This window comes from Pelophylax lessonae (assembly GCF_965119305.1).
Source record: "Pelophylax lessonae genome assembly, chromosome: 1".
Lineage (NCBI taxonomy): Eukaryota > Metazoa > Chordata > Amphibia > Anura > Ranidae > Pelophylax > Pelophylax lessonae.
The window spans coordinates 533955082-533967813 of record NC_138768.1 but is presented as its reverse complement, the minus strand read 5'-3'; positions in this window follow the sequence as shown (position 1 = coordinate 533967813).

Below are 12732 nucleotides of genomic sequence, written 5' to 3'. Positions count from 1 at the left end.
AAAATAATACAAGCAGCTCTACTCTACTCACAGCATTACTCCTCTCCATCACTGTCACCCACAGATTTACTGTTCTGCGATCCGGCACTTTTCCCTTATCTAAGCTGAAGAACAGCAAACCTCTTGTGAAATTAGGCAGTCATAAACCCCCCTGGGGGTGCATCATCATGGCAACTTGGTACACCCGGACAGAACGCTGCTCACATGTTGTTAGCATTGATTGTTTGCTGCTGTCACCACAGAAGATGTAGAAGGACAAATGCGCTTCTGGAAGAATGGTCAAACATTCCTATAAACACACTCTTAAACCTTGTGGACAGCCTTCATAGAAGAGTTGAAGCTGTTATAGCTGCATAGGGTGGGCCAACTCAATATTGAACCCTACGGACTAAGACTGGGATGCCATTAAAGTTCATGTGTGTGTAAAGGCAGGCGTCCCAATACTTTTGGCAATATAGTGTATGTGACTGCACATGTGTCTTAACTACATCTTTTTTCCCCAATATTACATCTTTATTGTTTTATAGATTTTCTTTTGTATTTTAGTGATTAGGTGACTTTACAGCTTCCCAAGCACAGAAAAGTCAGCTGATTAACCACTTTACCACCGGAGGATTTTGCTGTCTTCCGTCCAGGCCACTTTTTGCGATTCGGCGCTGTGCGACTTCAACTGACAATTGCGCGGTCGTGCGATGCCGTACCCAAACGAAATTTACGTCCTTTTTTTCCCACAAACAGAGCTTTCTTTTGGTGGTATTTGATCACCTGTGCGATTTTTACTTTTTGCGCTATAAACAAAAAAAGAGCGTTTATTTTGAAAAAATAACAATATTTTTAACATTTTTTTATATGAAATTCCCCCCAAAAAAGATGTAAAAACCAATTTTTTTAAAAATTTTTGGCCAATTTGTTTTATGCTACATATGTTTGGTAAAAAAAATCGCAATAAGCGTATTTTGATTGGTTTGCGCAAAAGTTATTGCGTTTACTAACAAAGGGAAAGATTTCTGTCATTTTTGGTGTTTTTTTTTTAACGCGTAATGGCGGCGATCTGCGATTTTTTTTGCGGGACTGCGACATTGCGGCGGACAGACCGGACCCCTGACTGACATTTTTGACACTTTTGGGGGTACCAGTGACATTACTGCAGTAATCAGTGCTATAAATATGCACTGTTACTGTAAAAATGACACTGGCAGGGAAGGGGTTAATTTTATTGGAGAGGGAGGGGTTAATGTATGCCTGGTGCTTACTGACGTGTAGGGGGGGAGGTGACTGTGTGAGTCATGGACAGATCGGATGTCCAGCTATGCTGAACAGTCCGATCTGTCACTCCCTGTCACAATGGAGATCCGCCCGCTGTGTTTACACACAGCGGGCGGATCTCCAGACTCGATCCCCGACGATCGGGTAAGAGCAGCGGCGATCGCCGCTGCTCCTCCCCTGGCCCGACTCCCGCTGTGAATGAAAACAGCGGGAGCGAGCCTCCGGCGGCGCGCAAGCGCCGCCCAGAAGGGGGAGTGTCCAGTCACGTTAATACTACGTGGCTGGACGATAACGAACCACTCTGCCGCAGTAGTATTACTGTGAGCGGTTGCAGAGTGGTTAAAGCAGAATTCCAGAAATGATCTTTTGTCCATACTTATAGGGTTGCAAGGGATGCTGAAAATCTCTGTAGTAGTCTGCTCTATATACGGTAAAAGTGGTGATCTTTTATATGCTGCTCCAGCAGCATCCCCTTTGTATACTTACCACAAGGGGTTGCTTACTCAGCATTGTAGCCATAATGCCTTGTTTTCTATCTCAATAAATACGAGGCTCTCTCTGATTGGAGGAGGTGGAGATAGTAACATCATCTGCCCTTCTTTTCCAATTTGTTCAAACGGAGTATAGCTTGTACTCAATAAAATGATACAAGGTGCTCTCTGAATGGCAGCCGTGCTGAACAAGTGATCCCCTGTGGTCAATGTGCAGAGGAGAAGCAGCTGGAGCAGCACCAGGAAAATCACTGATATAACTGAATGTAGCACAGTTTACCAAGTTATGCTTTAGGGAGATCTGTAGTCATAGCATACGCTTTTATTTTATAACATCAACATTATAATGGCAATATAAGCAACAGTTATTTTTGAGGATCCAATAAAAACCTATTTGAAAAAATCCTTTCTTTCAATGGCTGCTATAGCAGTCTGTCTGTTGGCAATCTCTTCCAACAACTTCCCCGATTCCCTGCATGCTTTGTAGCTTCTTTTCTGCTCATTCCTTTGGTTTACTTTGTATTTCTAAGGACTACATATCCCATGGTACTGTGCTGCCTTTAAATAGTAATTCCTGTGCTGAAACTGCCTTTTGAAACCCCCCTCTTTTGTAGTTCAGACAACAGGCTCTGTCATGCCTCGTACACACGCAACGATTATCGGCCGACCGATCGTCCGACTTTTGTCCAGAGTGGTGTTTTGTTGGTTGGAATGTGCCTAGACTGCACACATATTTTCTCGGCCAACAAAAACCAACTTCAGAAGTGATGTCATGTGCTGGTTTACTTTCAGTGTGTTTTTTCTTCTCTGAGCATGCCCAGTCTTGCTCATCAGATTTTTGTCTGCCGAAATCTGCACTGACTGACGGAAAATTGGCCGTTGTGTGGACGGCCAACAAAAATTTTATAGCCTGCACACCAGATTTTTTTCAGCTGAAAAGTCGGAGTCGGTTGTCGGAAGCATCATACTAACAAGCCGAAAATCGGCCGATCGGACGTTGGCCGAAAATTCCCGGCCAATAATCGATGCGTGTGTACGAGGCATGAGATGTGTGGCATAGCAGTGCATAGTCGCAGGACATAGTGAATATGTGTCACAGAATTTAAAGCGGAGTTCCAGACAAATTTTTTTTAGCTAAAAATACCCCTAGAATAGTCAGGGCTAGTGCATCTACATTAAGATATCCTGTAAACTGTCCCCTGTTTTTTGTTTGTGCAGCATGAATTATTTACTTTGTGACGTTCTTGCACAGCGCGGCCATCTGCGGTGTGGGCAGCTGAAGCCGCAGTGTCCCTCTTCCTGGATTTCGCGAGTCCCTGAATGCTATACCTCGTCACTTCCGGTGCAGGGGCGTCATCCCATAGCTTGTTCCGTGTCATTGCCGTGTCATTGCGCATGCCCAGAAGCTGTTCCCGATCCTTTGGCAGAGAATGACACACCTGAACCGGAAGTGACAAGGCGCATTGACTCCTGGGATTGATGACACTCATCTCCCAGGAGTCAATGCAAAGCAGGAAATTACGTCGGCGGCCACATAAGGAGGAAGTGGGAGGAAGTGAAGTTATTTGCCATTAAAAATAAGGTTAAGGAAACCTAAAAAAACAAAAAATAGCCAAATCGAATTTAGAAAGGGATATAGCATATAGGTATGCGTGATGTGAAGTCTAAAATGTGTCCGGAACTCCGCTTGTAAATGTGTGTGGATCTTCACAAAGTAATTTTACAAACTTCAAGATCATTTAGAATAATAGGAGTAGGCTAGAAAAAATTGAAACACAATGTGGAAGTGATTTGCAATTTTGACCATAGATACACTTTAAATTTAAAACAAACCTTCTCACACCTCCATACATGGGTTAAAATGTTGTTGAAAACGTTGTTTCCTGGCAGTCTCCATGGCAGCCTACGTGTGGGTTAACCCCGCCTCCTCTCCAATGGTATAGGACCCCCCTCTATAAATTTCAGCTTGCAGGCACAGCCAGTGTTCCTTTTTTGTCCTCCTCCAAGGACCAACTATTTGGATTATTTCCTGTTGGAATTTGGTCGGCTTACCTCAGAATGAAAAGTCGGTGTCTATGTCCAGGGCCCAGCCACGGGCGGGTGAGTGACATTTCAAAATCCCCTTTGGCTGATAACTGTGCGGTGCTTCGGATGGCCGACGGATATCCTGACAGGGTCTGAAGATTTGTCTCCTCCATGGCAGTGTTTTTGTTATGTTTGTTTGTCTCCAAACTATCTTTCTTTGCTATCCCTGGTGGCCCAATGGCGGCTGGAACGCTCCGTGCGTTCCAGCCATCTCCTTCCTGCTTCCCCTCCGCTCAGTCCGGCGGACGCATGCGCTGTATGGTAATGGAGCTCCGCTCGCTGCCTGCGCATGCGCACTTCGCCGCGATCGGAAGCGAGGCCTGGTCCGCGCATGCGCACTTGCGATCACGGCCGGCCATCGCTGACGTCATCCTGGCGCGAAAATTTAAACGCCTGTCAGCTCCAGAGCATTTGGGAATGCACTGTGGGCATAGCGACGTCTTCCCGGTACCTTGTCCGTTTGTTTACCAGGTATGTGGGGACCGGATGCTGCATACCTTTTTGTGGTATGCAGGGGGGGGGGAGAGCGGTTGGATGCATATTAGGACAACACCTGAATGTTCCTTATTGCTTTGTAGTGATCCCTGTATGCTCTACTTCCTAGTGAGTTTGTGGTTTTGCCTGAAACATGGATCCTGCTTCACCGCCCTCTTGTGGCCAGCCCTCTCACAACAGGTGAGTGCTGGTACATTTAGAGGGATATGAAGGGAGGGATGCTGGCTCATGATTCATGGCTAAATCCTGTGTCTCCCTGGATTTCTCTTTCTCCCAGCTCCTCCAGGTCTGGTCAAGAAAGAGACCCTGTCAGGCCACGAAGAGAATCATCTTCAAGGTCAAGACGCCGTGAGTCTCCATCAGGGAGCAGACATGAGAGGAGACGCTCACATTCCTCCTCCAGACACCGCACACACCGCCACAGTAGCCATGCGGCCCAGAGAGCCTGTTGGGGTTGTGGGGCGCATGTCCCGGAGGACAAGTCCCTTTGCGAGCCCTGTTTCGCTCGTGCAGCTGGTGAAAGAGAGTCTGAAGATCAGAGATTGGAATCCCTGGTGAAACGGATTGTCCAACAATCCATGAAAGAGTGGAATGCTAGTCCCACACCTGGATCTGCTACTCCCAGCTCTCCTGCTGATGCTCCTGAAGAGCAAGGTCCCTCTCAGCCAAGCTTCACTTCCGGGAAATCCTCAGAGAGCGATTCGGAAGAAGAGGAAGGTGCAGTTGGGGGTTTTGATTTTGCCCTTGTTGCACCTCTCATAAGAGCAGTCAAAGAGGCTCTGAAATGGGAAGATCCCAGTACCCCACAAGTAAAACAGAGAAGGTTTTTCAAACATTTGGGGAAAGAGCGGCTAAACTTTCCGCTCCTGTCAGAATTGAAGGATGTCATCCTAGAAGAGTGGAGTAAAGGGGACAGCAAGACCTCCTTATCCTCCAAACTGTCCAAGTTGTATCCTTTTAAATCGGAAGAAGTCAGTCACCTGGAATCAGCTCCTCTGGTTGATGCTGCAGTTTCCAGACTGGCTAAACACGTTACACTCCCGCTGGCTAATGCGGTGTCCTTTAAAGACCCTCTGGATAGGAAGATGGACTTGGATTTAAAAAGAATTTATGTCACAGCCGGTGCGGCTTGTAAACCTGTGCTAGCACTAGCAGCCATGTCTAAGGCCATGGAAACCTGGGTTTCTGATGTTGAACTAAAATTAAGAAGTGTGTCTGAAGATGCAGTAGAGAACTCTCCTGTTCAGGAACTGAAGTTAGCTTCTGTGTTTCTTGGAGAAGCATCCATTGATGTGTTACGTCTCTTATCCAGATCCATGTTGGCTTCTGTCACAGCCAAACGGGCCCTGTGGTTGCGTCCCTGGCTGGCAGACCCAGCCTCTAAACAGGCTTGGTGCAAAATCCCTTTTGAAGGTTCCTCTTTATTTGGAAACAAATTGGATAATGCAATTACTAAAGTGACGGGTGGAAAGTCAGGTCTCCTTCCCCAAGATAGGCGCCTCTTTGGCCCTAAGAAGCAGCAACCAAGAAAGCAGTTTGCAGAGCGATCAAAGGATGCCCGCTCATATAGGCCTGGGCGAGATTACAGGAGAAATTGGAAGAGCAGCCAAGCATCCTCTCGTAAGCCGGTCAGAGGCTCAGCACCTTCCGGTCAAGAAACCTCGAAGTCCTTTTGAGATTGGGCCCGTTCAGACATGCCAGGTGGGGGCACGCCTGCTCCGCTTTCAGCGTGTCTGGGCGGCCTCAATCTCAGACTTCTGGACCATCAGGACAGTGTCCACAGGACACACATGGACTTTCTCAACAGATCCCGTGTCCAGATTTATTCCCACTCGCTTGCCTTCTCAGGACGAGAAAAGAAACGTTTTGCTCGACTATGTAAGCACTTTGGTAGCTCAGGGCGCAATAATTCCGGTGCCCGTGCAGGAAAGATTCCAAGGCGTATACTCGCCCCTCTTTCTAGTACAGAAGAAGAATGGATCCTGGCGCCCTGTGATAGATCTCACCTATCTCAACAGGTTCATCAAGAACGAAAAGTTCAAAATGGAAACCTTATCTACTATCCAGAAAGCAGTACTTCCAGGAGACTGGCTAGTGTCAATAGATCTGAAAGACGCGTATTTCCATGTGCCTATAGCAGTAAACTTCCACAAGTACCTTCGTTTCGCGGTAGAACATCAACACTTCCAGTTCATCTGCCTTCCTTTTGGCCTGTCCACATCCCCAAGGGTGTTTTCCAAGGTCCTTCTAGCTGTGGTGGCTCTAATCAGAACAAAGGGTGTACGTCTACATCACTACTTGGACGATCTTCTACTGTTGTCACAAGACCGGGATCAACTTTTGTTCCACAGGGACCTGGTCACTACAACTCTCATGGAGTTCGGGTGGTTGTTGAATCTTCAAAAAAGTCATCTGGAGCCCTCTCAACATCTGGTCTATCTAGGGGCTCAATTCAACACCGTTCAGAATACACTTTCTCTGCCTCTAGAGAAAATCCCGGTGGTTCGGGAGAGGATCCTTCCAGCCCTCTCATCCTCTTTTCTGACGGCATCCCAGTGTCTCAAGATCATCGGCACAATGGTCTCGACGACCCCTATGGTCAAATGGGCACTGTGGCGAATGCGGCCCTTTCAGAGGGGCTTCCTTCGGCAGTGGAATCCGGAAGATCACGATCAGCATATCTTTATTTCCCACAGCATGAGGAGCAGCTTATTTTGGTGGCTCCAACGCAAGAACCTGCTCAATTGCCATTCTCTAGTCCCCATCACATGGGTCATCATTACAACCGACGCCAGCAACTCTGGCTGGGGAGCCCATTGCATGACAGAGGTGGCTCAAGGGAAATGGCCCCCGCAAGCCCACTCCCCGGTTTCCAACGTCCTGGAGCTTCGTGCGGCTTTTCTAGCTCTTCAAGCTTTCCATCATCTAATAGAAGGAAAATCCGTACTTCTTCGAATGGACAACACCACGGCAGTGGCTTATGTGAAAAGACAGGGCGGTACCAGGAGTCTCTCCCTTCTTCAAGAAGTAGACCCAATCATGACATGGGCCCAAGCCCATCTGTCCAACATCTCGGCGGCCTACATTCCGGGGCCACAGAATGTTCAGGCAGATTTCCTTTCCAGAGTTCAGTTGAATCACAACGAGTGGTCTCTCCACATAGACTCATTCAAGTGGATTCTGTCCCTAGGGGTCTCACCAGAAGTAGACCTGTTTGCATCTCCATGCAACCACAAGCTAGTTCGGTACTTCACACGCAGCAAGTGTCACCAAGCATGCGGAACGGATGCTCTGACCGACAGATGGGAATTCAGCAGGGCATATGCTTTTCCCCCATTTCCCATCATCCTCAGATTTCTTCAGAGACTCCAAGCAGAAGATGTGGAGATCGTCATGGTAGCCCCTCACTGGCCGAACAGGCCCTGGTTCCCACTTCTCCTGCAACTCAGCTATCGGAGCCCGATTCCCCTGCCCATCAAACCAGACCTTCTCTCGCAGGGAACAACATTACACCCCTGCCCCGCCTTGCTCAGGTTAACGGTCTGGTTCTTGAGAGGGAGAGGTTGGAGTCACTCGGATGCCCTCCTGGGGCAATCCCTACTTTAATGAACTCTAGGAGACCTAGCACGAACAGAGTTTACTGTAGAGTCTGGTCTAGATTCTTGGAATTCACGTACCCGGAGGGAAATCATTCCCTGAATTTCGGAGTTCAAGAAGTCCTGAAGTTCCTTCAAGCAGGTCTGGATAAGTCCCTATCAGTTGGGACTCTCAGGGTGCAAATATCAGCCTTATCGGTGTTCTCAGGGTTCTCCTGGGCCAAGCATATACTTATACAACAATTCTTCAAAGGTGCGGTCAGACTCAGACCTCAGAGGAAGCCAAGGTTCCCAAAATGGGACCTTCCCCTTGTCCTTAACGTCCTTTCAAGATCTAGTTTGTCGGACTCCATTAAAGATCTTACCATTAAAACAGCCTTTTTAGTAGCAATCACTTCAGCTAAAAGAGTTTCTGAGATCAGTTCTCTTGGTTATAAAGAACCTTTTCTCACGTTTTTCCCGGACCGAGTAGTCCTAATTCCGATGCTCAATTCCAATCCGAAGGTATCATCGGTTTTTCATGAGAACCAGGAGATTGTACTTCCTACCTTTCGTTCTTCAGAGGATAATGAACCTCATCCCTTGGATGTAGGGAAAACTCTTATGGAATATCTCCAGTCAACGTCTTCTTTCAGACAATCGGATAATCTCTTCGTCCTTTTCTCAGGCAAGAATAGAGGGAAACGGGCCTCGTCAAGGTCCATTGCGGCCTGGATTGTGTCTGCCATTCAGCGAGCTTACTGTGTAGAGGGTTTGGCTCCTCCGGAGGCGGTGACAGCCCACTCGACGAGAAGCATCTCAACGTCCTGGGCGGCTTCACATCATGTTGCACCAGAAGTAGTCTGCAGAGCAGCTTCATGGTCTTCTGTAAATACGTTTATGACACATTATTGTGTGGAGCCAGCCTCCTTATCTTCAGTTAATTTTGGCTTGACTGTTTTGTCTGCTAATAATTTGAAGTAAAATTTGATTTGAAACATTCCCACCCGTGTGGTTTGGGCTAGTTATTTCCCACACGTAGGCTGCCATGGAGACTGCCAGGAAAACGGAAAATTCCTATCATACTTACCGTAATTTTCCTTTCCTGGTGGTCTCCATGGCAGCCGGGGTTCCCACCCTCTGGTCTTGGATTCGGCTAAGATATGGAACACTGGCTGTGCCTGCAAGCTGAAATTTATAGAGGGGGGTCCTATACCATTGGAGAGGAGGCGGGGTTAACCCACACGTAGGCTGCCATGGAGACCACCAGGAAAGGAAAATTACGGTAAGTATGATAGGAATTTTCCGTTTTTCTTACCTTTCTTTTTAACATAGCCTAATGTTCCTTTATGCGTATTATTTTTTTCCTTATAAAGAAGTATCTTTCCACCTGGCAGTGGTGTATGTATTTTGGCAGCCATGGAAATAACATGAATCAGCTTGTATTGTATATACCTGGGAAGGGAAATGTTAGTGGGTAAGCTGAAGAACTGTTTCCAAAATGCATACTACAGATCAGGTCTAAGGTTGAGCTAATGGGCCTGGGTTCAGTTCAGGGTGTGCTTATCAAACTCATTGGATATTCTAGAAATTGAAAACCTTATCCCATCCATATAAAAGTTAACAGTGGGTGCATCCTGAAAGTTGTTATTATTATACAGGATTTATTTAGTGGGCAACATTTTGCACAGTGCTTTACAACACGAGGACAGACAATACAGTTACAATACAATTGAATACAGGAGGAATCAGAGGGCCCTGCTCATTAGAGCTTACAATCAAAAATCAATGCAGACCATTATCAAGGTTATTAGGGAAGAGTTTGTCAAACAAAGGGCATGGGGCTGCGGGCACTGCAATAGAGGGCATATACAAATACTAACAATAAAAAAAAATGTAAAACCCATTCAGCAGTGAGAGAGTCCTTTTTTTATGCGACTTTGAGGACAACATGGTAAAAAAAACGTTCCTTTCACCTGGGTATCCCACATGTGTGGGATATGCCTTTAGGCTGTGTGTGTGGTATGGAACAGTATAATTTTCATTGACAGTGGCACGTGTATTACCTTTTTTTTTGCTTTTACATTTTTGCTTGACTAATCTGTATATCATCAACAACAGAACCCCAACCCTAATTATTATAACTAGGATAAAATCTCTTTTTAGGTAGTTTTGGATGATACACCCCAATTTATAGGAAAATTTTGTCTTAACCACTTAACGACCAGCCACGTAGATCTACGTCGGCTGACTTTGAGTGGTTATACCGGGATGATGCCTCTAGCTAGAGGCATCATCCCGGTACCGTTGTTTGAAGCCGGCGGTCGGCTTTCCGTCGGTAACGATCGATGCGGCTCGGGAGCCGCTCGATCGTTACCCGGGGGGGCGGGAGGGGACGTCCCCCCCCTCCCGCCGCCTTCCGCGGCTTTGCTCGGGGCTCCTGTCCCACCGGGAGCCCCGAGCACCCAGCCGGCACGTCCGCCGGCTGGATGGAGTCCCGATGAATGCCGGAAATGGCATCGATCGGGTCTCCGATGACGTAACCCGGAGGCGGCGTCCATGACGTCACATCCGGGTTACTGTGCCACAAAAGGCGGCAGATTTAAAAAACGGCTGTATGCAAAAATGCCGTTTTTGGCGTTTTGCATACAGGGAAGTGTAGTGGAGGGGTCTAGGGTCTTTTAGACCCTCGATCCCTCCATAAAGTGTACCTGTCACACATATTGCTGTCACAAGGGATGTTTACATTGCTTGTGACAGCAATAAAAGTGATCAGATTTTTTTTTTTTTTAAAAACCTGTAATAAAGTTAAAAAAAAAGAAAAAATAAATAGGAAAAAAAAAAAAATTTAGCAGCCCCCGTCACCGTTAGCTCGCGCACAAAAAAAAACGTATACGCAAGTCGAGCCGCAAATGAAATCGCTGTTCAAACCACACATGTGAGGTATCGCCGCGATCGCCAGAGCGTGGGCAATAATTTAAAAAAAAGAGCTACACTCTAACTCAAAACTGGTAACCGTTAAATAAATTTAAAGCGTTGCAGATTGAGATCTGTATTGACCGTAGTTTGTCGCTATCCCACGGGGGGGGCGCAATTTTAAACCGTAACATGTTTGGTATCTATTTACTCGGCGTGACATGTTCTTTCACAATATACAAAAAAAATGGGCTAACTTTACTGTTTAGTATTTTTTAAAATTAGTGAAATGTGATTTTTCAAATTTTTTCCAAAAAAATGGCATTTTAAAGACCGCTGCGCAAATACCGCGTGACAAAAAATTTTGCAATGACCGACATTTTATTCTCCAGAGTCTTTGCTAAAAAAATATATATAATGTTTGGGGGTTCTAAGTAGTTTTCTAGGAAAAAATACTGATTTTAACTTGTGAACAAAAAGTGTCCGAAATAGGGCTGGGGGTAAAGTGGTTAAAAAATAAAGCTTAAGCTCTCAACTTCATAAACATTGGTCAGTGGCACAATAGTTTGATGGTACAGGGTGTGTATATCTTTTTTTCACACTTCCACACTGCATTGTCCTAAAAGTTTAGGTCCGGTTCACACTTATGTGATGCGGGAAGGCTGCGAACTCGCAGCCTGTTCCCGCATCGCACACGCACCCCCGGCAGTTCACACTGCCATATGCGATAAGCTGGGGGTGTCAATGTAATCTTAACGACACCCCCAGTTTGATCGCATATCGCAGTGCGATCTTGCAGTTTGCACAGGATCGGATCGCACAAGTGTGAACCGCTGTGCGATCCGATCCTGATGCGGCTGCCAAAAAGGGTCCTGTGCGAGTTTGCAAAGTGTATGGCTAAACTCGCACCGCACAGCCGATCGCATGTAATGAAGGAGCAGTGCGCTCCGACATTACATGCGAACCCCGCACTCGCATAAGTGTGAACCGGACCTTAAAGTAATTCTGAACACCAGTTTAACCACTTGCCTACAGTGCACTTTCACCCCCTTCCTGCCCAGGCCAGTTTTCAGCTTTCAGCGCTCTCACACTTTGAATGACAATTGCGCGGTCATGCTACACTATACCCAAATGAAATTTTTATCATTTTTTTCACACAAATAGAGCTTTCTTTTGGTAGTATTTAATCTCCTCTGGGTTTTTTATTTCTTACAAAAAAAAGAAAAAAGACAGAAAATTTTGAAAACAAAAATGTTTTACTTATTTTCTGTGAGTACATTTTGAAAATAAATAGATTTTACTCCTTCACTGATGTGTACTGATGAGGCGACACTGATGGGCACTGATAGGCTGCACTGATGGACACTGATGAGGTGGCACTTATGAGCACTGATGAGGTGGCACTTATGGGCACTGATGAGGTGGCACTTATGGGCACTGCTGAGGTGGCACTGATGAGGAGGTACTAATATGCCGCACTGATGAGCACTGATAGTTGGCACTGATAGGTGGCACTGATGAGCACTGATAGGCGGCACTGATGATCACTGATAGGTGGCACTGATGGGCACTGAGAGGTGGCACTGATGGGCACTGAGAGGTGGCACTGATGGGCAGCACTGATGGGCACTGACAGGCGGCACTGAAGGACACTGACGGGTGGCACTGATGGACAATGATGGGTGGCACTGATGAGCACTGATGGGCAGCACTGATGATCACTGATAGGTGGCACTGATGGGCACTGAGAGGCGGCACTGACGGGCGGCACTGATGGGCACTGACAGGTGGCACTGATGGGCACTGATGGCGGGCACTGTGGGCACTGATGGTGGGTAGTTATGGCACTTTATTTCACACTTGTGTAATCAGGGCACTGGTGATCAGTGCCCTGATTACATTTA